This window comes from Candoia aspera, chromosome 3, assembly GCF_035149785.1.
Source record: "Candoia aspera isolate rCanAsp1 chromosome 3, rCanAsp1.hap2, whole genome shotgun sequence".
NCBI classification, from domain to species: domain Eukaryota; kingdom Metazoa; phylum Chordata; class Lepidosauria; order Squamata; family Boidae; genus Candoia; species Candoia aspera.
Genome location: NC_086155.1, coordinates 8,567,609 through 8,591,562, shown reverse-complemented (window position 1 = coordinate 8,591,562; position 23,954 = coordinate 8,567,609). Strand labels below are relative to the sequence as shown.

Below are 23,954 nucleotides of genomic sequence, written 5' to 3'. Positions count from 1 at the left end.
TGTCTGGAAGAGAGACCAGTAGTTGTCTGAAGTTGATGGGATCTTGCTGGCAAAAGCAAGGAGTTAAAGTGCAGATGTCTGGACTAACTCGCAGGTGAGTTTTCACAAATATCTGTTCCGTATCAAGATCTTTATATTATCTGGTGTAGCCAGCCCTGGCTTCTCAGTCTGACCCCCTGTGTGTGTGTGAGTGTGTCTCCTCTCACCCCTATGGGTGGTATATGTCTTCCTCAATGTCGGGTCTTCTACCAGAGGCCTGGGAGTTTGAGGGTTCTGCGCAGGATCTTAGCTGTTCGTGGCACTGCACTCTTCTGGACGGAGAGCTCTGATGTTCCTGGGGTCTGTTGGAATCCCTTTCCCAGCTTGGGAGCCACAGCCCCAAGTGCCCCTACCACCACTGGGACCACTTTGGCCTTCACTTTCCACATCCTCTCTGGTTTCTCCTTCAGGCCCTGGTACTTCTCCAGCTTCTCATACTCCTTCTTCCTGATGTTGCTGTCACTTGGCACCCCTATATCTATCATCACCGCTGTCTTCTGGTCCTTGTCTACTACCACGATGTCTAGTTGATTGGCCAGTACCTGCCTGTCTGTCTGGATCTGGAAGTCCCACAGGATCTTAGCCCTGTCATTCTCCACAGCCTTCTGTGGATTCTCCCATCTGAACTTGGGAGGGTCTAGCCCATACCCTGTGCAGATGTTCCTGTACACAATGCCAGCTACTTAGTTGTGCCGTTCAGTGTATGCTGGTCCTGCCTGCATCTTACGCCCTTCCACCATGTGCTGGACTGTCTCTGAGGCCTCTCTGCACAGTCTGCACCTCGGGTCCCGTCTAGTGTGGGAGGCCCCTGCTTCTGTGGATCTGGTGCTTAGTGCCTGTTCTTGTGCTGCTATGATCAGTGCCTCAGGTCTGTCTTTTAGTCCTTTTAGCCCTTTCCAGCCACTAGTAGGATTTCCCAGTGTCAGCCACCTCAGCTATCTATCGATGGTACATACCATGCAGGGCCTTGTCTTGCCATGGCACTTCCTCTGCTTGATCTTCCTCCCATGTCTGCTGCTGCCTCAGGCATTCTCTCAGCAGCTCATCTTTGGGTGCCATCTTACTGATGTACTCCTGGATGCTCTGGGTCTTATCCAGGACAGTGGCTTGGACACTCACCAGATCCCACCCACCCTCTTTTTGGCTGGTGTAGTGCCTGGGTGTTGGACTTGGGTGGGAACCTCCATACATTGTGAGAAGCTTCTGGGTCTTCACATCGGCTACCTCCAAGTCCTCCTTTGGCCAGCTTACCATGCTGGCAAGGTATCAGATGACTGGCAGGGCATCCATGTTGATGGCATAGATCTTGTCCTTCCCATTGACCCAGTGGCACTACTTGTGGGAAAGATCTGAAGGTGTTCCTACACATTCCCACATGCTCCCAAATGTAAACCCCCACAAAGTCCGAAAGAAAGAAAGAGCCTTGGCTCAGGAGATCCAAAACAGTGTCCATCTGGGAATGCTGAAGATGAATGCCATGCTTGCCCGAGTAAGATCACTGCAGTCCCTCTCTGTTCTTTTGCAATGCCACCTGAATGCATTGCACAAGCACTTAGACATTGGCTCCATAAAGGCAAGAGGAAGATGGCCTTTTATCATCCATTCCTACTGAGCGGGGCCTACCCTCCAGACCGACACACAAGCAAGTAGTCACATGGTAGGAGTAGTATCAGCAGAAGGAATCCTGACCCAAGTAGAGCTTTGGTGTCTCATCACTGGTATCAGTCCCTAGCACTGGAAGATGCGGGATGTCCTGGAATCCTCAGCAACTCAGTCCATGGAGGGAGCACCTGTAGGAACCAAGAGATGCAGGTGTCTGACTCTGTTTTACCTTGCTGAGGGCTCAAAGGGAGGGGTTGGCCCATAAGGTCCCCAACAACCTTTTGTTACAATGCCATTGCTCAGCTGGCATTCCCAACACAAGGATAGACTTCCTGTCTCTGCTCTGCCAGTGATCCTTGCATCTTGGGGGCTAGGCAGCACACCCTTATCTTGAACTCCTGGGATGGTGGGATACAGTTATGCCAGGGAGGAAGTTCAGTCTGGAGCAAGGGGAGCAGAAGGAACCGCTAGCCTATGGTACATCTAAATTTAATACACTTCCTCCAATCCTTGATGTAGTATAACTTTGCTCTATGTACATATCCCACATCTACTCTGCTTCATGAATGAGACCAGTGGGTGGTGGAGCCCTATCAACTTACTGCAGGGCACATTGAAGTGTAATGATTGGTGGACTTCTCTGCTGGCAGGCAAACATCCACCAATTGCTTTCCCCCCCATGAAACAGGGCAGGACTGTAGGAAGTCGTGACTTGAACTTGATGTACAGGGTGGGTGAGGACCTGCTGCATCTACTTTACCAGGGAGCTGTTATCTACCCCTTGAATCACAGTATAGGCCTGTTGGAGGGGTGACTGAGGTAGCAGCCTCTGTCATCCTACCTTAATGGATTAGACAGGAAAATCTTTATATTCATGCATTATCAGGAAGGCCCTAATCATTCTGTAGATCACTGGGAAGTCCTTTGTCATACAATGCCTGCAGGTGGGTGGGTGCGGGCTGACAGGCAGGGCAGGCACGCGTGGGGATTAATTCCAGCATTGCATTGATCTCAGGGCGTTCACTCATAGCAGGTACGTTTGCAAAGGGTGTCTCCAACCTAGAGCAGGGCATTCTCTCCACCTGTTAGCCAGAATAATAGAATAATGACAACCTGGACATAGTAATGTCATGGTATATTGCCAATTCGTATTTGCAAACTGATTATTAGATGCAAGTATGCAATCTGCAGGGTTTGTGTTAAGACATCACAACACTGTTAGGGTTACAGATCAGGTGTCCACATTCCTCTGTCTGCATTGGTAGAGATCAGTCACCATCCCTCCTAGCTTCCAGAGTTTTTGGGGACTTGAATTTTGCCTTTTGCTGTCTATTCTCCACCCTCTTTCTGACTTCTCTTCCCTTCCCAGGTGATGGGCCAGTCATTGTATTGGAGATCCTCAGAGGATGTTCCTTGAATACAAGACATGAGTGATGGAGGTACGTTGCATGTGGTCCTATGGATTGTATCACCTCACTTTCTGGAGTCTTAGAATGCAGCTCTGCTGCAGGACATGGCTGTTAGGATGCCCATTTCTATCTTTGGAAGCCAGAGATTAGAGGTTTGGAGGTCACAAGAAGGCCATAGACTCCAGCTTTCCCATCAAGCTATGGGGAAGAGGAAGAAAATTCCCAGAATCCCCCTCAACCCTGACTTGGGGGAAATTAAATGCCGCTGCTGTGAACAGGCAACCACGGAGCCGCGAACATCTGCAGGTGTTGCTGATGCTACCACCACCAGAAGCACCATTTTCCCAATCGGTAGCAGAAAAGAAGAAGTGAAAGAAAATTGGGGCGGGTGGGATATACGTAAAGAAAAGAAATAAAATAACACAGAAAGAAGGGCGAAATGGGAGTGATTTTTGCAAATGAAATATGAAGGAGATTAGAACATGAAAGGAATAGCCTAAAAAAAGGAAGATCTTTCTTGGGGACACCACTAATTCAGTCGACCATTTTGCAAGAACAGGAGCTGACTGTACTACGACAGCGTGGGCTCTGCCATGCAGTCTTTGTGTCAACCTCTTACAGCAGGGTTTCTCAACCATGGTTGGCTGGGGAATTCTGCGAGTTGAAGTCCACACAGCTTAAAGTTGCCAAGGCTGAGAAACTGTCATGAGTACTGATGGCGAGCAGGAAGGGGCCTCTATCCAGGGGGGAAAACGCATGCGTAGTACTGAGGAATTAAGCAGCCATTCAAAGAGACACAGATCAGACCCGCCTTGACTTTGGGGTTTATCTGTCTGGGTTTTTCCCACGCTTTTTCAGTTTGTTAGGATTTTCTGTCTTATTTAGCAGCAATAAACACTAGAGACCTACTCCTTGTCTCAGTGTGGTTCCTGGCTGTTAGGACAGAAACACTGCGTTAGCTCATGCAAAACCAGCCCACTTCAGTTTATCTAGTGAGCAAACCGCAGCCTGACACGACTTTTGAACCTCCTCGATGGTAGCTCAGCCTTCTCCACCCCAGTGCACTCCAGGAGTGAGGGACTCCAGTGCCCATCATCCCCGCCCAGCTGGGGAGGGCCGAACAGCAGGTGATGACATCTTACCGGGCCCTTTCCGCAAGCTCCACTTTGGTTTTTTGGAGAGGCGCCGTGTGCTGTTGCCAGCTTGCCTTTCGGGAGCATCTTATGCCCAGCTCCCCCACGCTCAATTGAAAGGGAACCAGGGGAGGAAAATCATCCTATTTTGGGGTATTAACCTTTTTGTGGCCAGGTGAAAGGTTAAATGCTCATGATTCATTGGAGTTGGAGAGACAGCACTTTGTTGCTAGGAGTGTGGGGAATGCAGGGGGCTCCTCCGAAGGAGTCTGAGTAATCTTTAAAGGGGGGGGGAGCCCGGCTCCTGTCTGACTGCAAAGGCCTTGGTGGCTCTGGGTTTCATTTCAGACTGTCAGGCCCCTATCTCTCCGCTCACTCCCCGCTCCTGCCTTCTGCCAGATCCTGGGAACTATTTGCGGAGACAAATTTATAGATGTGGAGAGGAGAGGCCAAGAGAAGAAGGGGGGCCTGGCAGGCTCTCCTTCAGCCAGGTCCCAAAGGCTGTTCTTGTAACCTCCTGAAGGGATGCTCCTAGGCTGCCCTCCCATTGTGTGCCAAGGCAAGCATGACCACTAGGCATGCTGGCAGGCGATAGGATGAGAACAGAAGCCCAGTGCATCACACTGGGGACATCTACCGCCAAGTGAGGTGCAAAATCCACCCTTGGAGCAAGATGGTTAGCGACAAGGAAAAAGAGCAGGTCTTGTGGCACAAGTTCATTTTAGCACAAGGGCACCAGCAGGAGGGGTCAAAAAAGTCACAATGGGAGCTGGGCTTGAGTAACAGAAACCCTGCCTTTTTAATGCATGTCCTGTGTGTAATGCAGCCGAGCTTCTCTGGTGCTGCTGCAGCCAGCATCTTGGCTTTTTGGACACAGACGCACCCACGTGAATGTCCCTGCTTTGGTGCCCTGTGATGCATTTCAGGAGATAAATTGTTTTTAAACTGCTAAAAGACGTCAATAAGAAATAAGGGGAGGGGGGGGGGCAACCACAGCCAGCAGTTTTCCTAGTTTTGCAGTGCCTGGAAGCCTCTGGGTTCAAAATTTGGCAACAAAAGGCCATGTTTTGGAAGGGTGAGTTTTTCTTGGTTTGCCTCTGTGGGATGCCTTCATTTATTGCTGAGACTTATTTTGACACCAATAAGTTAAGGCGCTGATTTAGTTGACCCGACTCTCAGCTTCATTCACAATAACAAGAAATTTCCCTCAAAGACCCCAGCAAGGAAGATGAACCCCCAGAGAAGCCTTCTGCCATCTTCGCTAGCTGGGCTTTGCTGTAGAAGAAGCCCAGGTGGGAACCATGATTTGTTCTACCTATTATGTTCAGTGTTGCTTCCATTCCCCACCCCCACCCCCGGACAAGGTGCAAAACAGTTACTATCCTAAATTTGAGATATCAAGCCACTTTACCTGTTGCTGATGAAGCTGTAGATCTGTCCTCTGGATTTTGGAACTAGATGTCCCTGATCTTCCAGCCAATGCAGTCCAGGTTGGTGCTGTTGCCCTGGCTAATTTAGAGAGCATATTTGGGGGGTGCTACTGTGGGCCGTGGCTCTTTTTAACCTCTGTACATGATCAGTGAAGAGCTCACAAGGTGTAGTGGTGAAGGTGATAGATGGCAAGGATGGAGATCCAGCTGGAAGTCCAACCCCACCGATGGCAGCTCAGGGGGTGAGTTTGGACCAGATGCTCTCTTTCAGCCCAACTTACTTCATAGGGCTGCTGTGGGAGGGCGGGCAGAAATGGGAGGAACAAGAGTTTCCTGCATTTGCGGCCCCCCTCACCATAACTAAAAATGGGAACAAATTAGGCACCCCTCCAAAGGGTAACTTGAATGCTTTTTAACTAGATAGGAAGAAATGTGATTTTTATTCATTTTATTTATTTATTGGATTGGATTGCATTGGACTGGATTGGATTTCTGTAGCCGCCCATCTCAGCAACTGACTCTGAGGAGCTTATTTATGGCATTTTCCCCACACCACCAAGTCAATAAACTCTAGGTGGCTTATAACAGTGAGAAAGTAATAACAGTAAAAAGAAACATTTTAAAAAAAATAATAAAAATTGTAAGAACCATGTCATTAATTAAAATTTTGGAAGCGATTCCCTCCTTTGGTTTAGAGATGGAGGCATGTTCCTCATAAAGCCATGGCCTTAAGAAGCACTAGTATTTATAAAAGATGTATGTTTTTATTCCTGATATTATGGGGAGGGGAAATCAGTCGGAAGGGGATGAAGCAGTTAATTGGTTTGACCTTGCAGGGTTCTATTTCTTTTAACAACATCTTTCTGGGATCAGAAATAGATCCTATCTGCTAGATCCAAACTGCAAGACAGTTTTAAATCTACCACCAATTTCCAAACAGATTCAAGATGGTGGACAATAAACCCAAATAAAGAGTAATGCAGAAATAATGCAAACATCATACATTATGATAACAGAAATGGTAAGTGTATTGATAGCAGGTCTGAAGAAATGTCTTTAAGGCTTTTCTAAAGATTGGTCGTGATGGAGCCATTCTGCAAATGGTGCGCCAGCCAAGCTGAGCGAAGCATCACTAGCCATAGTCTCCACCTGCATATCCAGCCATAGATGTGAGTTCAGAAGGATCCCCAGTAATGGCCCTTCTCCTGCACCGGGAGGGCTATTTCCACAGTTACCACTGCAGTGGAGAAAAAGAACTCAATGGTTTCTGGACAAGGAGCAACCTCGTCTTGCTGGCGTTCAACTTCAATTTGTTTTTCCCCAACCAAATCCCTACAGCCTGCAGGCACAGGGACAGGACTTCCACAGTCTCACTGGCTTGGCCTGAGGTGGAGATGTCGATCTGAGGGTTATCAGTGTTCTGATGATACCTCATCTAAAACCAACAAATAACCTTTTCCAGTGGCTTCATTTAAATTAAAGTAGTAAATAATGACATTAAATCAGTAAATAGTAAATATGAACACACAGAGAGAGGGAGAAGAGCCTTGTTACTCCCCATACTGGAACAGCCAAGTAAACCTCTCCCAACCCGTCCACTCAGGAAGGAAGGGAACCATGGTAAGACTGTGCCCTCAACCATCACCCGTTGCAGGTAGCCCAGAATAATACCATGGCAGACATATCAAAGACTTCTGGGAGGTCTAAAAGGACCAGGAGGGGTACATTCTCCCAGCCAGGTCACAAGTCATCCATCAGCAAGACCAATATTGTCTTCCATCCCATGCCCAGGCCTGAACCCTAATTGAAAGTGATCCAGAAAATCTGATTCCTATAGGATGCTTTTCAGCTGAAGAGCTAGTACCTGCTCCTCAGCCTTCCAGAAAAGGAAGGTAGTACACTGTATAATATTTATCTAACACAGGCAGGATGCAGAAGACCACCTCAAGAGAATGTACTACCGCTTCTTTTGAGGTAGGTGCTACTATCTTGTTTCCCAACACAGTGTTGACAAACTTGCTGATCCTTTTGATAGCCCCAGTCCCATCTCCTGAAGTGGCTGCACTCATCTTGCCTAGCACCCTATCCACTTCCTTGGAATCCACAGGATGGAATGAATTCCAGACAATATCACAAGATACTGTCCCTGTTATCTCCAAGCATTCTGCTCTTAAGTCCAGACGCAAATGAATTTGAGAGATTTTATTGGTGGAATGGTGCCCCAAACTCTCACAGCAATCTGCCATTTCTCACCTCCTAGGAGGCATCTGGTTATCCTAAACCAAGTTGCTGGGGTGTTGTCTGCCAACACATTGACACTAGTTGGGTAATTTGTGGTCAGCGTATCATTGAAGCCCAGCATTGTACACGAACCAGATCTTCATCTTAAGATTATGGTTTGCTTGGTTGCTTCAGTTCCAGGTTCTGTGAAGAGAAACAATTGGGTTTTATTAACCTGAGTCGTGGGAACCCAGTGAAATTTTCTCGTATCAAAGTGTGTGAGGAGGAAATCCAAGGTTTATGTGCTCTCACTGAAGACTTCTGTGCAGAGCTGGAGCCAAAAGGACAGACGGTTTTATCTACTGCCCCCCACCCACCCCATTTGCATCTCCCATCAGGGCTTTTTTGAAGACCCAGAGGTCAGAATGTTCATTTGACCCTCCATCTCTTTCTTCTCATAACATCACATATTGGTGCAAATCTTTTTTTTTCCTCCATGGCTTTTAGGCACTGAAGCCAATGGCCCAGTAGACAAAACCATGTAGGGAGTCCCCCGCAATAATAAAACAGTTTCATCTGTTAATTGATCAGTTTTACCACTTTGAATGAAAAGTATCAATCTAGTGGATCATTTCAAGTATGAGAGGTTACTTCAGATGGGGCCCATCTCAGCATGTGGGCCCTGGAATAACTGCTTAATAGCAAGGAATTTTCTGAGGGGGATCAATAGAATTCTCAGATCCCCACATACTGATTGCATTGTATTGAATTGAATTATTAGCATTAAGAAATCTATATGCTGTCCTATAGTGGTATGTGCAGGATATGTGGGGGTCATACTGGCCAGTCTAACAAAAGCAGCTTTGTGCTGTTGTGACACAAGCCGCTTCCCTTTTATACGTAAATGGTGACTTGAAGCCCTGTCCTTTTGAAGGGTAGGGCTTTGATTGCATGGTTGTGGACACCATCTTGACTTTTTTGACACCCCCGTGGTACTCCCACTGGTGTGAGAAGGAGAGGTTTTCTTAGCCCAGCATTGATATTGATCCTTCCTTCCTTCCTTCCTTCCTTCCTTCCTTCCTTCCTTCCTTCCACCGCATTCTTATCCCCCCCTTTGTAGTTAGTTAGCTTAAAACAACTCAATCAGTTGGTGCCATTTAAGACTTTGAAAATACTAATTGTTCCCAAGGAGACTTGTTTTTCAAAGGGAAGAGTCTTGTGCCTAAGGAGAGGTATGTGTTAGCCCTTGAAGTGGCATGGAGCATCTTTGAGGAGGACATGACTGGTTGGCTGGCATCCCCATCAGAACCGTTCCAGGCTGCAACTTTTTTTCCCCAGCATCCACCTGTATTTGCCAAAGAAAAGGAAATAGAAAAAGAAAAGAAGGCCTGCAGGGACTCCAGGAATGCTCTTTAGTGCAGTAAGGTAGAATAACAGAATCTTAAAAGCTTGTCAAGTTCCTCCCCACCTCATCTTATACTAGCTTTGTGGAGTCCTTGGTACTCTCTGAGCTTGGTTGTTTGCATGGAGATGTCTCATTACCCAACTAACATCATCAGTGCTAGTGAGTTTGCAGGGGTTTGCTCCTTGTTTATATCCAGTAGTTTGCCCTGCCAGAGTTGGAGGGGTGTGTGGTTTTCTCCTTGGTAGTTCCTTGATTTACACACCATTCAAAAGAGACAATAAAAATGCTAAGAAGGAAACAAAAAGACCAGAACATGTCCTCTCCAGCAGCCAACACCCAGATAAGCAGGGATTAACACCAGACAAACAATCAAGCAGGACACAATTCTCCATTCAAGGAACTTTTGTTATTTATTCGTTCAATCGCTTCCGACTCTTCGTGGCTTTGTGGACCAGCTCAGGAACAAAAGTTCCTCGATTGGAGAATTGTTTTCTGCATGATTGTTCGTCTGGTGTTAGTCCCTACCTATCTGGGTGTTGGCTGCTGGAGAGGACATGTTCTGGTCTTTTTGTTTCCTTCTTAACATTTTTATTGTCTCTTTTGAATGGTGTGTAACTATGGTTTATCTCTACAGTATATGTCTACTGATAGCTGATATACTAGCCTAATTCTTTCCCAGGACCAAGCAATCTTTTCACAAAGGCCTCCTGTAATGGCGCTCTCATTCCTTCCCTCTTCCTACATAGTAATGGAAGACAGGCAAATGATCCAACAAGTAATTGAACTGTCAATTTGAACAGACTCTTCCAATTATTGATTTGATTCATTGAATTGAGGCACTTCGTGAAGAAAAAAGAAAGGAATGGAATTGTCACATCCGTTGGAAGGCACCAGAATCAACCCAGCAAATTTATCTGGTGATTTGCTTTGATCACTCTATCCAAAAAGATAATTTGGGTCACATTCCAATCAAATCTTCAAATTCAGCTTCCCATTGCCCTGGCACGCAATGCAGGATCTGCTTGTAACAGTTTGGTTGTCATGACCCCGTTGCAAGGCACAAAGAGCCTCACAACGTGGATCATGATAATTAAGGAATAGCGGAAGGAGATAATTAAAACAGTGCTTAAACCAAGCACCCAAAGCACCCACGCCCATGGACTCATATACAGCTGAAAAGAAGGGCTTCAGATAAGTAGTGATAAGCCGCACCTGGTGCCCTGGAGGACACACCGGAACCAAGAGGACAAGGAAAGACACCGGGAAAACGCCCACACAGCCATCAAGGAGCCCATCAAAGAGGGATTGGGGACAATGAAGGGTGGAGGAGCACGGGACCCCGCAAGAGGGTATAAACAGGGCGCCTCACCACCGCACCCCCGTTCCCGTTTTTCGTTCTGTCAGCCACCATTCCAATAAACCGGAAATCCTTAATACCTATTAAGTGAGTCCGTGCCTTATTGCGAAGCGAGACTGACCCTGACATTGGTTCTCTGGTGTTCTTTGCTGTGCAAAGGAGTTTTCTAATTCTGCCTACGTCATTCTCATTCTTTCATGTGTTCACTCCTTGCTCCTGGTGAACGCTCTCACACCTCATTTTTCTCCCCATGTTTGGTGTCACTTTCTTCTCCAAGTGTGTGCTAAAAACTCCATGGATATACGTTAGAAAAGTGAGATAGAAAATTTTAATATAATTTAATTCTCCTCCTCTCCCCATTTCCACCGGTCGATTTGTCACAATGTATTAACACCTGTTCTCTGTAATTTCTTTTCAACTCTGTTTCTTTCATTCTTATCTTCGTCTTGCATGCTGATGTGACAAAGCACCATCTAAATCTTTACGAAAAATGTTGAGAAGGTTCTACAGTAGTCTTCTCCAAGCTAGTTCTACTAGCTGTGTGGGACTTCGAGGTGCAGCACGTCTGTAAGTTACATCTGGATTGGGAAAGTTGAGATAGAGGTTGACGCTCTACTTGTGAGAACAATCAAAAGAATGTTTGGCTGCCCAGATTGAGCTTTCAGGCATGGAATTTCTTTGTTTATCTTAGGGATTTTAGGTTTGATAATCCATGATACATTTTATAATAATATGCTGGTATGTCTGATGAATCTGGGTGCAAAGATTACTGCAGATGCTGACTGCAGTCAGGAAATCAGAAGACGCTTAATCCTTGGGAGGAGAGCAATGACAAATCTCAATAAAATAGTTAAGAGCAGAGACATCACACCGACAACAAAGGTCCGCATTGTTAAAGCAATGGTGTTCCCTGTAGTAAGATATGGCTGTGAGAGCTGGACCATAAGGAAGGCTGAGAGAAGGAAGATAGATGCTTTGGAACTGTGGTGTGGGAGGAAAATTCTGAGAGTGCCTTGGACTGCAAGAAGATCAAACCAGTCCATCCTCCAGGAAATAAAGCCAGGCAGCTCACTGGAGGGAATGATATTAAAGGCAAAACTGAAATACTTTGGCCACATAATGAGAAGACAGGACATGCTGGAGAAGATGCTGATGCTAGGGAGAGTGGAGGGCAAAAGGAAGAGGGGCTGACCAAGGGCAAGGTGGATGGATGATATTCTAGAGGTGATGGACTTGTCCCTGGGGGAGCTGGGGGTGTTGACGACCGACAGGAAGCTCTGGCGCGGGCTGGTCCATGAAGTCACGAAGAGTCGGAAGCGACTAAATGAATAAACAACAAAAAAAAGTCTGATGAAACACTTAACTGGGCTTATTTTTCATTGTTTGTGGGTTATTTTATTTTATTATTTTATGCTTTCAAGTCAGTCTTGACTCCTGGTGACTGCCTGGATCAGTCCCTGCAGTTTTCTTGGCGAGAATTTTTTAAAAAATTTTTATTAGTTAGTAATTGTTCAAGATATAATTAAGACACATAATGTAGAATATAAAACTGACAGAATACAAATCTAAGAAAGAAACAGGGAAAGCTAAACCGGTGCAGGAGTAAGCAAAAAAGGCATATCAGACCAGTGGTTTCTGACCTTTTCCAGCACAGGTATAAAAGTACCTCAAAGTTAATCTCTTACTATTAATTAAACATTTAGTAACATTGTATCTCTAAAATCAAACCATTCGATCATCAAAACCTAAAATCAAGACTTCATTCTTTTGCTTTACAAGCAAATAGTCCAAGAGCAGCTTCCAGATGGAAGTGAATCTAGTTGCAGTGTTTCCTCTTATCAGTGCTGTCAGCTTAGCCATTTGCGTTCTTGGCAAGAATTTTGGAAGTGGTTCACCCTTGCCGCCTCCTTCCTAGGGCTGAGAGAGTGTGATTGGCATCAAGTCATCCAGTTGCTTCGTGTCTAAGGTGAGACTAGAACTCACAGTCTCCTGGTTTCTAGCCTGGTGGCTTTAACAATTAACCAGACTTGGTTCTCTCATATTTAGGAGGGCTTAATCAGTTAACAACCAGACCAAGTTAGCCTCTGCACTAAAGAAATGTTATAACGACATGTGACTTGTGAGCCACTGAATGCATTGCCTAATTCAGCCTCTTTTAGAGAAAGAAGAACAGGACAGAATCTCATCTTATCTATTCCACTCTGCGAAGTCCTCTTTCCCCACTACTGAGTTTAAGTGTTCTTCACCCATCCATGAGATGGCAGAAAATTCCATTGGCATGACATTTCCTGTCATCACCCAGGCCTTTCCTGCCTCTGTTGCTTCTCTAGAAGGCAAGGGGTGACAAAGCCTAATGGATGTGAGTCCACCTAGCCTGACCTGGGACTATGCAGAGGTGTCCATCGAGGGGAGGGGGAGATGCTGAACTTCATGCCCGTTTTTTATATGTGTCGTGGCATTGCATGCACAAATGTAAGGGGCACAGCTTGCATTGCACCATTGCATTGTTGCACTGTTGCACCACTCATTTCATCCTTTCAATAAAATTATTGGTTTCTGTGGAAGTTTCTGTTGGATGATATCAGAATAAGGGGATAAAGAGTACTTTAAAGACTATTTTAAGTATGGCTGAAGGTGACTCGAGAGCCAGTTTGGGGGTGGTGGTGAAGGCATTAGGCTAGAAACTGGGCGGACTGTGAGTTCTAGTTCTAGGCGCAAAGCCGGCTGGGTGACCTGGGGCCAGTCCTCTCTCTCAGCCCTGGGAAGGAGGCAGTGGCAAGCCACTTCTGAAAAACCTTGCCAAGAAAACTGCAGGGACTTCTCCAGGCAGTGTCTGAGAGAAGCTGACATGATTGAATGGATTAAAAAAAAAAGTGACTTAGTAAGTCTGTCCTGCTCATGGACTGAGAAGGGCAATGTCCTGGGGACATGGGAGAAAGAAAAGGCCACTGGGGTGTGTTTGGGCCCTGATTATGTGCAGCCTGAGAAAGGCCCTCTTAGATAAAACTTTCAGCTGTCATTCGAGGCAATTTGTGTCTGAGTACCTGGCCCCTTGATTTCTGTGCAGGTAAACAGCTGAGCAAGTTTGTCTTGACCCGCATTTTGCTAAGAGCTTCCTGCATGCCTGGCCAGCCTTGCTCGGTTGGGAGACCGGGCAGCTGAGGTCAGTGGCAGGAGAGGTCTATTGATTTGCATCCAGGCCGTCTTCCTGAGTTGAAGTTAAGGTCATCTTGAACTGGCTGTTTTCCCGAGCTTGTTGACCAAGCAGAATTTGCCCACCAGGACAGACATTGACAGGTCCGATGTTGGATTTGACAGGGAGAATGTTGCGATGATTTACAGTGCAGGTGCTGTTGTAAAACACAAGATCTTTACCAGAGATTCCAAGCAAAGTTAAAATTTAATCCCGAACGTGTTGTTCTTCTGGCATCTTTTTTGGGGAATGGCTGTTCTGGACCCAAACCACCATATCATTTTCCCTCTTTGGGCCCCGCATCAGAATATTGTAGATTATTGTTGGGAGGGAGGGAGGGAGGGAGGGAGAGAGAGAGAGAAAGAAAAAGAAAAAGAAAAAGGGAGGGAGGGAGGAAAAGTAAAAGGATGGATGGATGGAAGGAAGGAAGGAAGGAAGGAAGGAAGGAAGGAAGGAAGGAAAAGAGATATATGTAGATTAATCCTGACATGGTGACTTCTGCAGTCATCTATATCTCTTAGAGCTGCACATACATCACAATAATAGGCGTAGAAGAACACAATAACTTTTGCAACTTTGAAGGACCGACAAGATTATTTTCTGAGCATTTCTTGTAAAGATGGTGATTCTTCTCGAAGTCCTACTGATCTAAGGAAGGGGAACTATGAGAGGACTGAATGCCACATTTAGCTTTGAACAACAAGTCACGTTGCCCCTCACCAACATGCCAGACCATGATGATGTGGAGCAGGCCCATCACAGTCCCACAGACTGTAAGGGCATCAGGCTGGAAAAGGCTGATGCAGATCAGGAAATGGCCTGCCCAGTTGCCTGAGCAGCAGTTTTTGAAATGGGAAATAAATTCTCAAACACCAGTTGCACTAGAGATGACCCTAGCATGGTGCAAAACTAGCAAGGGAGAGAAAGGCAGTGTTTCTCTGTGTGTGTGCGCGCTTGTGCCTAAGTGTGCAATGAAAGGAATTTCCATTTATCACAAGCTGATTGACTTTCCAAACCAATGGTCTTTTCTTTACATTCCAAATACAGAACAAATGCTATCAGTAAAGAAAATTACATGTTTTTTTAACTGCACTCCTTCACACAACACACTTAATTCTGGCTATTGAGTTAATTCATTTTCTGAATTCATGCAATACAGCCATTAATTAACCAAATGGGACTGGTTTGCACAGCACACTAGTACGCATTCACGTACACAACACACACACTGATACACACCCTAAGCAAGTCTAGCATGCTGTTCCATGTTCTGGGATTCATATGTCCTTAAATTTCACTGTGGACTTCATTTGATTTGCTTACCTGAAGAGATTTGCACTGCAGTTCAAAAGTTAACACATTTTCTATTGCAGATGGCCAAATATTTATTGCCATTTCTGAACTTGCTCAGTTTGTTTCAGAGCTGCTAGCAGCATTGTATAAAAGTCTGTGTTTTTTTTTTAATGAAGAATAGGGAATGATTAGTTGAAATGCATGCCTTGAAAAATATTCTCACATGGTCATGGGGCCAGCAACCTACTGAAGAGTTTGTTAGTTGATTTGGTTTATTTACACGAATTTGCATGCTACCGACTTCTCAGGGTTGTAGTTTGTGATGTTATTGGAAGGGAAGCGTTATTTTAAGATAACTCACTATCTAACAAAAACATTATATCTTTGTTAGATTAAAAAGACCTCATTAGTATTTGGAGGGGAGACCACCAGTGAATGTGGAGTTAAAAAAAAGGCATCTATATCTCTGTCTGTCTGTCTGTCTAATCTTCTTGGTTCATGTGGTTTTCTTGGCAATATTTTTGGAAGTGGTTTGCCCTTGCCTTCTCCCTAGGGCTGAGAGATAGAGGCTGGCCCAAAGTCACCAATTGGCTTTCTGCCTAAGGCAGTGTTTCTCAACCTTAGCAACTTTAAGATGTGTGGATTTGAATTCCCAGAATTCCCCAGCCAGCATGGCTGGCTGGGGAATTCTGGGAGTTGAAGCCCACATACCTTAAAGTTGTCAAGGTTGAGAAACATGGGCCTAAGGTGAGATAAACTCACATCTACTGTTGGATGTGCATCATGCTGGAGAAGGTCTATCTATGGTTGCTAAGAACTGACACTGACTTAATGGCACATATCAATCAATCAATCTAGCAATCAATCACAGCTGGTTCACTCTCATTCTCAGATGGTGTTGTCAGAAAGCGGGAGCCCTGTCAGAGCATGGGCTGGCAGCTTATTCCTGGGAAGGGGGTGACCCAAATTAATGTATTGTTTTAGGGGGTCACAGAGGTTTGATAACCCATATTGTGCCTGAACCCAGCCAACTGCGGTTTGTAATCCCCAGTTTATGGCTTAGTAAGATGTGTGAATTTAGCAGTTTGTGGGTTAGTCAATAAAACATGGCTAAAACATGGCTTAGCATGTGCGCTATGTGAACCTACCCTTTATGCTCTTCATAATTCAGGATTTGAGTCCTGCTAGGTCACAGGGTTGTGCCAAATCCTTCAGAATTACTGAAAGGCAATATAGAACGGTACCCAATATACTTACTGGGCATGGCTGTTGAGAAGGCAAATAAGATAGTTTTCCAAAGTGCTTCCTTGTTGGATGATTATTTAATAAGTGATTAATAGGAATAAATAAAACTAGGCCCACGTAGCTGTAAATCTCATATCTGCCCTGCTCCTTCTGATTTTACTTTTTAAGTATGCCGGAGTAATTTTCAAAAGAATGGCTGTTAGCAGATGCAAAACATTCAGCAGACTAGCTGGGGATTTGACTTGCAATCTATTAGCTGTAAATTATTTTTACGTGAGTGACATCACACTTGACTCTTGGCAAAACAGTGTTAAGTTAGTGGGTAATAAAACAGCTTGACACTAATAATGGGTTCAGCTTGATAAATTGCAGCCAGGGATCAGATAATGGTTCTTGAGTGTAACTTTGAACCAAGCCTAGGGTTGCGTATGTGGGCCTGCATTTGCTCTGCCTTGTTGCAGAATTTTCCTCTTAATGGGGAAAATGACTCCTTTAACATGTAAGAGAAAATAGTCTTCTTCAAATTCTTCTCCTACTTTTTGGAAAACTGCGCATACACAGTTGGATACATGGCCTTCCAAAGGAAGGTTGCTTTTTAATTTTCATATAGTGCGTTTGACCAAAAATTAAAGGTAGTGTATCTTAGATTTGCTTGTAACATCCAAGGTAGATCTGTGTAGGTATGTTTGCCTATATGTACATATATGTTTTTGTATGTATACAGACACTAACACAAAACACACACCCACGCATACTGTGCTCTTAGCAGAAGCTTAAGCAGCAAATATCTGTAGCCTAAAGTTTTTCCTAGAAGGGAGATTGGCTTGTTGGCAGGTTCTGCTTTTAAAAGCACACAAGTAAAGTTGGTAGTGTTTCTCAACCTTAGGAACTTTAAGATGTCTGGACTTCAACTCCCAGAATTCCCCAGACAGCATCTTAATTTCCTAAGGTTGAGAAACCCTGAAAGTTGACCTTGAGTTGAGGGCAGCTCCCGGTGAATATGAAAATGGTTTGCTGTTGCCTTTTTCCATAATGTTTTTTTTAAATTTCCCAGGGATTTCCTTGTGGTTTCCCATCCAAATACAAATCATAGATTCTGCTTATCTTCAAAGCAGAATCCAGTTGGAGTCAGCTAGGAGTCCCCACTTCCTGAGATGAAAGACCAGACACACACACTGCAGATCCTCACCCCCAATAATGTATCCAGTCCACATAAATGAATGAAGAAGCACTATCAAAACCTAGGATCCAAAATATCCAGGTTTTTTCCTCCCTGCAAGAGAGACTAGATTCTGAAATTGATGCATAAAGAAATGGTGGGGAACATACTCTGGATCAAAAGTGGTGTGTTGGAGATGGCTGTACTCATAAACATGTTGGGGGTAACCGGAGCAAAAATTGGGACAACCTGGGCATAAAAGTCTTTGGCCAATCGTAGGGTTGTCTGTGGGGCAGAGTCAAAAAAAGTCAAGATGGTGGCTATTCCTGTGTGGTCAAAGCCCCTCCCCTTTTTACATGTGTCACAGCCTCCATCATGGCTTTTCTGACCTGCCTACTGTGGATGCCCCTGGCCAATGGGGAGACAGGGTGTGAGGACAGACCCTTTGGAAAAGAAAATTGGAAAAAGAAATAATTGCATTTCAAAAAAAACCAATACAGTAAGAGAAAGTGCTACTGGACTTAAAATGCTTCAGAAGATAAATGTGTGCTGGGCACAGCATTAAAACATGAAGTTTACATGTGAAAGTCAGCCCAACTCTTCTCACAGGGTTGTTGTTGTGGGGAAAATAGGAGGAGGAAGGAATATTTGGTATGTTCACCACCTTGAGTTATTTATAAAAATAATAAAGGCGGGATAGAAAATAGAATATAAAATATAAAATAAAAAAATTGCTTTAGTACACCCAAATCAATACCCCTTGAAGCGCCATTTTATTTTTAAAGTCTGGCTCCCAAGCTGCAAGACTCTGGTTATATAATAGTAATTATTTATTAAATGATTTCTAGATGTTATGGGATGTGGGAAGAGTTAAGAGTTGGCAATCTTTGCTCTGCTCATTTAACTACAGAGGTCATGTAGAACTTTCAGCCTATGAACACCTGTTATAAATGTGTCTTGTTAGCATTAAGGACTGGTAGCATGTTTTTTTTAAAAAAAGAAGCTTTGATCCTTTGGTGACTGAATTCTTAACTCAGTGTATAAAATTCTGCACTTGTGTGATGCTTACAATAATCCTGGGTTACTTCTAGACCATTTTCAGATGAGAACTTAGCACCAGGGCCAGGCAAAGTTCTGAAAGCCCACACCGGCATATTCTGAAAGAGAGATTTGATTTTCAGGAGACCCGATCCCAGTTCCGTCACACCTTTGTCCAGGTCTGCACAAAAGGGAAAGTACCTAAAACCAATAGCTGCATTCCGGAAGTTAAGCTTAGCTGTGCCAGATTAGCTGCAGTTTAGCAGAAACTAAACTGGGAATGCTTTGCCTGTTCCAGGTTTGGACTGAAACAAAATTTTACAGGTGGATAGGGGAAGGCTGGTGCAGGAGTGGGGCTCTTCGCTCCTCCTTTGGTAACCCTTTCTGTTTGTCTCCCTTTCCTTCTCTCCCTTCTTCTTTCTCCTTTCTTCTCTCTTCCTTCTCCTTCTCCTTCTTCCCCTTCCCTCTCTCCTCTCTCTCTCTCCTTCCTTCCTTCCTTCCTTTCTCCTCTCCTTCCTCCTCCTCCTCCTTCTTTCTTCCTCCCCCTCTTCTTTCTTTTCGTATTTTCTTTTTAAATAGGTTTGTCCTCACGCCTCATCTCCCCATTGGCCAGGGGCAACCATAGTGTGCGGGTGGGTCAGAAAAGTCATGACGGAGATCTTGACGCATGTGAAAAAGCGGTGGGGCTTTAATTCCATGCCTGTGGTTGCCACCTTGCCTTTTTTGACCTCCCCTCCAGACTCCCCTGCCTGTTTCTCTGCTATTTTCATCTCATTCTGCCCCAAATAAGCAGCTGCTACTCTTTTCCTGCTAGGTAATTGTAGGTGATTTTTATATGGGATTGAATCTTGGACCAGAATTGAATTGTGCCTTTGGATCTCAGATTCAATCAGGACTTTCCATTTTTGAATCTAGTACTCAAACAAAATTTTGCACACTTCTACTTTCCAATATACTACTTTGAAGCTCAAAGTGTATCCTAAACATGAGGTGCAGTAGCCCTAAAAACTGATGGGCGTGGATGCAGTATTAAGACAGGTGAGGACTGTGACACCTGTAATTGATCATATAATTCCTTTAGCCCAGTGTTTCTCAACCTTAGCAACTTTAAAAATTCTGGGAGTTGAAGTCCACACATCTTAAAGTTACTAAGGTTGAGAAACACTGCTTTAGCCTATCACATTGGGCCATCAGGAGTGATGCACTGATGTGTAGCATTTTACTGTTGCATTTATCCCACTCGGGTTAGGCATGGGGTCAATGCCAAAAAGCTATGCTAAGCAGATATTTATATATTTATGTTCCTGAGCACAATTTTGCTTGTAGCTGTACTTTCCTCTTTGCTGGCTTGGAGCAACCTTTGCATTGAATTGGTTCAGGTCCAGCTTTACCCTGCTTAAAATTCTTTGAGATTACAGTGGTTTAAATATCTCATTAAAAAACCCAGTAAACATAGAAATACATAACTAATCATTGGAGTCTAACCCTAACCCTAACCCTAACCCAAAGGACGCTAGTAGAATTGGCTTGCCCGTTGATTAAAAGCCAGTCTGTTTATTTGTTTATAAAATTGATTGATAAAACAGCCCAATCTGTTTCAACTCTGGATGGCGTCTCTCAGCTTTAAAGGAAGCCCATTTTCTGCTCTACCATGCATTAGATTTCACAGTAACGGTACTACTTTGAAAAACACAGAAATTTGTTCCACATTCTGTAAAAACGTAATGTGTGAAAGGTCCCCTGTGCAAGCACCGAGTCATTTCTGACTCTTTGGGGGAACACCAAACTTAAACACACAAAAACTTAATACCACGTTAAAATTTCCCTGAAGTTTTCTTCTGGTTTTCAGCCTCATGCCCCAAATGCTGTAGAATTTATTCAGAAATTTGGCGGGGGGCATAGTCTTACCTTATACTTGCAAGGTAATAAAGGATCTGTTTTAAGGGGCATCTCTCCACTTTTTTGATATATTTTTCCATTTCTCTCCAGCTGTCCAAGCTTCTATCTAGAAAGAAATGAACAAACCGTGAAATGAATTCTCCGCAGTTTAAGTGAAACTTGGAAAGCCTGGATTATTTGCTCAATTAAAGACAGGATGCTTATAGAACACAGACCTCCTGGGCACCTCAAAAGTAAGATTGGCACCAAAACTCTGCAGGACCCAGAAGAAACAATTGAATTTCAGTACATCACTAGTAAAAGCAAAATTATTCTGCTCTGATATCCCATTTCCAACATATTAGAACGTTCTGGGTGCTCAGAAGCAGGGCACAGAGGTAGCGGCTTTTCTCCTTCCCATTTTCAACACCAGAGGTATACCATGCCTATATAGGGAGGTTCCACTGAGACAGATGACCCCTGGGTATTTTTCTTACCTATTAAAACTGCTTTCGAAGACTAGGGCCATTGTCACGGCAGTGAAATATTCCAAAAGTCCTTTGCACTTGGTGAAGAATCTAACAGTTTGCCCTAAACGTATTGCCAGCCACCCTTCATCAGGTGAGTCTTATTTTCCAGTATTTCAAAGAGAAAGAAGAAAAATGCCTGTGTCTCCAAGCCAAGTCCAACTGCACAATAAATATTCATCTTTCGGGTCAATAAAAGCAAGGCTAGTATTCTCGACAGACTGTATTTTTTTTGAACTTTATTGTCATCAGGGATGTAAACTGAAGGCGACAAGATGACCTCTTCCTGAAGCGCTCTCTTTATTTCTGTAAAGTAATTTGTATGGTTTATCTTAGAGATGGAGGTTTATGGTTCACTTTGAACTCCAGGTTCTTGACTCCACGGCGGCAGACTCCAAGTGGTGGCGTCACCCGCAGTGCAAGATGAAAAAGTCAGGGTGAACTTTTAGAGGTTTTGGGCCGCGCATCTCTATATGTGGTCGACGTCTCTGGGTTAAGCATTTCCTTTTGCAGGGCCTGGCAAGATCTTGCTTCGTGTGTCCATGCCAGTCGTTTGGGAACCGGGCAAGGTTTAGAAACGCAGCCTCCTTTATGGAAGGGTTCCTGAGGAAGAGCCACATAAACCTTGAAGGATTGATTTGATGTTCAGAAAGGTCTCTTGATTTTTTTCCCATTTCATTCCAGTAAAAACCCATTTGTGCAGAGATTTCAAGAAATAGAGGGGGTTTCTCTAGAGGTAGTCTTCGATTTACAACCACAGTTGGGACTGGAACTCCTGTTGCTAAGCAAGGTGGTTTTTAAGTGAGTCACAACTGATTTTGTGACCTTTTTTGCCGCAGTCATTAAGTAAATTGCCGCAGTTAAGCAAATCTGGCTTCCCCCATTGACTTTGCTTGTTGGAAGGCAGATGGGAAGGTTGCAAATGGCAGTCACGTGACCCTAGAATTCTGCAGCTGTCGTATCTGCGAGCCGGTTGCCAAGCACCTGAATTTTGATCATGTGACCACAGGGATGCTGCGACATCCGTAAGTGCGAGGACTGGCCATAAGTCACTTTTTCCAGCATTGTCGTAACTTCAAATGGTTGCTAAACGAATGGTCATAAGTTGAAGACTACCTGTACAGTGACATACATGTGTTCCTCATATTAACTGCTTGTTTTCTCATATTGATTCATGGGGTTACTATAATAGGATAGATAAGATAAAGGATACCTCTATAATCCACTTCTGGTGCCCAGATTTTTCGTATTGCCCCCAGTGCCCAGAGATCTGCAAATCCTTTTTGCCTGTCCGCAATTAAGTCCTATGAATGTCATCCATCAGTGGTGGGTGGGGCCTTTGAGGCAGGATGGGGCCTCAAAGTAGGTGGGGGTAGCCATCCTCTCCCTTTCTGACTTCCTTTTTTTGTCTCCTTCCCATGAATTATCCTTGAAAGAAGCAGAACTCCCCTGAGGTGTTCTTGCAAAGCGTGCTTAAAACTGGACTGAGGGCTGCCTGTGTTCCTAAGGCCATAGATTGGGTTCCTCTCCCTTCGGACTGCATGGATTTGCGCAGTGCACCAGGCTAGACTAAAATGGGGTTAGGCGATTTTTAGTTTAATGTATCATGGGAATGCAGGCATTGTCCTAGCATTCTGTGTGAACCAGGCTGTCACATGAAGCCATAATGATCCTTTGTTTGGGATTACAGGAGTGTGTGTTATTAACCTGGTACTTGTGTGAATCTAGTTTATTGCTTAATTTAAGACTCAGTGTATTGTGCAAATACAGAAAATGGATAAATTCAGTAAATGCATTTTCTGAAAGTGGATTTTTATATAGCCAGACAGACATTGCTCATACCCAAGTAAGGAATGTAGGACCTTCCCGTCCCTTCCCTTCCCTTCCGAAACTCCAAGTGGCAAAGGCAGATTTTCTGAAGTGGGCAAGGCTTTGGAAACCTTACCACTGTAAGGTTTGTTTGTCACTGTAATTGACTCATTCTCTCACACACACCTTGGTTTGTTTATTCTGATACCATCTCTTAGCCAAACAAAACATGCCATTATTTGTCTTGTTTCACACCTATGCCCACTTCCTTTTGCCTCCAGAAATCTTGCTTTTTAAATTTATTAGTTTTTTTTATATTAAACTAATTGACAGAAGAAAAAGTATAGGGACATGGGTTGATTTGATTGATTAAAAAGTGCTGTCAAGTTGGCGTCGGCTCTTGGTGACCACATAGTCCAGGATGATGTGTGTCTAACCTGGTCCTTCAGGTCTTCCAGTATGTACCCATCAGCACTGTAACTGAGTCCATCCACCTTGCTGTCAGTTGTCTTGTTCTTCTCTTTCCTTCAACTCTTCCCATCATTATAGACTTCTCAAGAGAGCTGGGTCTTCACATAATGTGTCCAAAGTAGGATAATTTGAGCCTGGACATTTGTGACTCAAGTGAGAACTCTGGGTTGATTTGTTCAATGATCCATTTGTTTGTTTTCTTGGCTGTCCATGGTATTCTCAGGAGTCTTCTCCAACAACAAAGTCCAAAAGCATCAATACTCTTCCTATCCTGCTTCTTCAAAGTCCAATTTTTGCTTCCATAGAGTGTCACAGGGAATACCTTACAAGGACATGTCTACACAGATTTCTTGGTAACATATAGAACTGGTTTGCCATAACCACCCGATTTTTTTTTCCTTGCCACTCTACCCTAGAGCCCTGGGAACACTTGATAGTGCCTCTTTTTTCCTATTTCTAGCATTGGGGTTCCAACTTCAGAGAACTGCAGGAATGGAAGGATTGTGGCAGGACCTCCCTCTCTGAGAGTAAACTTTTTCCTAGAGCTTTGCAGTGGAATATTTAGCATAATTTATGACTCCATTGATGTGCTCTCTGATGCTCTCTTAGGAACTATGGAACTGCAGCCTATGCTTGTTTGAAAGTCAGAATAAAATAGATTTATGAAATCATCAGAGGCTGAAATTCAACAGCTATGTAAGATAACTTCTCCCCTTTTAATCAATCTTTCTCAATATGACAGTTCT

General features: G+C 44.3%; 1 long non-coding RNA gene across 1 annotated transcript in view; it reads left to right on the top strand.

The window, feature by feature from the left end:
- The window catches only part of LOC134492833 (uncharacterized), a 33,714-nt gene extending 16,298 nt beyond the window's left edge, over positions 1-17,416 (top strand). Inside the window, exon 3 of the long non-coding RNA XR_010067523.1 lies at positions 17,381-17,416. This is a non-coding gene — a long non-coding RNA (uncharacterized LOC134492833). The remainder of the gene's footprint in view (positions 1-17,380) is intronic.
- The last annotated feature ends 6,538 nt before the right edge of the window (positions 17,417-23,954 follow it).